Consider the following 470-nt stretch of genomic DNA (forward strand, 5'->3'; position numbering starts at 1 on the left):
TCGTGGTCCAGGACCTTGATCTGAATGTCTCACTCCTTGAAAGGAGTCACAAATTATTTTAACTGCGATCAGAGGTGATGAAAATTTTACTATTGTTACCGCGAAGAAGTATTCCGTTTTCTGTGTGTGTATCCTGCCTAGAGCATGAGTAACTAAGGAATTCGTCTTCACTACGATCTCATTCTGTCGCGTGTGGATGTGGATGCAACTACAAAATTGCATGTGAGACAGAATAAAAATGCTTTAGTTGGTGCCAATAGTCCTTGAAGAACGAAGGTGCTCAAATGTTGGTAGCATTTGGTGCTTCCAAGTAATCATGCATTCAAGTACTGACCATACAAATTATAAGCCATCTGACCCGGATCATCCGAAGTAAGCTTTTATCATTTATCAGTAGTATTACAAAATATAGATATATACGAACGCACCCCTATATCATAAAAAAACGTATATTTTTTTAATTGTAAGAT

Source organism: Penaeus monodon, chromosome 24 (genome assembly GCF_015228065.2).
Source record: "Penaeus monodon isolate SGIC_2016 chromosome 24, NSTDA_Pmon_1, whole genome shotgun sequence".
In the NCBI taxonomy this organism is placed as follows: Eukaryota; Metazoa; Arthropoda; class Malacostraca; order Decapoda; family Penaeidae; genus Penaeus; species Penaeus monodon.